The sequence below is a fragment of the Haliaeetus leucocephalus genome, unplaced genomic scaffold, assembly GCF_000737465.1.
Source record: "Haliaeetus leucocephalus isolate CR32 unplaced genomic scaffold, Haliaeetus_leucocephalus-4.0 Scaffold262, whole genome shotgun sequence".
Lineage (NCBI taxonomy): Eukaryota > Metazoa > Chordata > Aves > Accipitriformes > Accipitridae > Haliaeetus > Haliaeetus leucocephalus.
The window spans coordinates 3,587,685-3,588,075 of record NW_010972698.1 but is presented as its reverse complement, the minus strand read 5'-3'; the positions used below and the strand labels follow the sequence as shown (position 1 = coordinate 3,588,075).

The window sequence follows — 391 nt, the reverse complement described above, 5'->3', positions numbered from 1 at the left end:
GGGCGGGCAGGGGGCAGCCGCCCCCCGAAAAGTTGCGGCGGGGCTGCACGTACCTGTATTGTTCGCGGTAGTGTGGACAGGAGCTGGAGCGCAGGGCACGACGCGGGGCTCGGCGCGGCGCGGCTCAGCCTCGCGTTGGCTGCCTACGAGAGCGGCCTGATTGGCTGCGGGGCTCTGCCGTTTAAAACAACCTCCTCGCCCGTTCATTGGCGCGCCGCCTCATGAATATTAAGCGAGGCAGCGCGGCGGTTGGCCGGCGCGGGTGAGGTCATTCATTCAAAACGAGCGCCCGCCGGGGAAAGGGGAGCTCGGCGGCGCGGGCTGCGAGGGGTGGGGGGAAGGAAAGTTGGCGGGAGGGGGGTCGCGCGCGCTGCGCTGCGCGCCCCGCGGA

The 391-nt window shown here is 70.8% G+C and overlaps 1 protein-coding gene across 1 annotated transcript in view; it reads right to left on the bottom strand.

Moving 5' to 3' along the window:
* Positions 1 to 158, bottom strand: part of HMGB3 (high mobility group box 3) — a 6,520-nt gene extending 6,362 nt beyond the window's left edge. The window contains exon 1 of the mRNA XM_010568929.1: positions 54 to 158. The gene's annotated coding sequence lies outside the window, so the exon portion shown is untranslated. The remainder of the gene's footprint in view (positions 1 to 53) is intronic.
* Between the last annotated feature and the right edge of the window lie 233 nt (positions 159 to 391).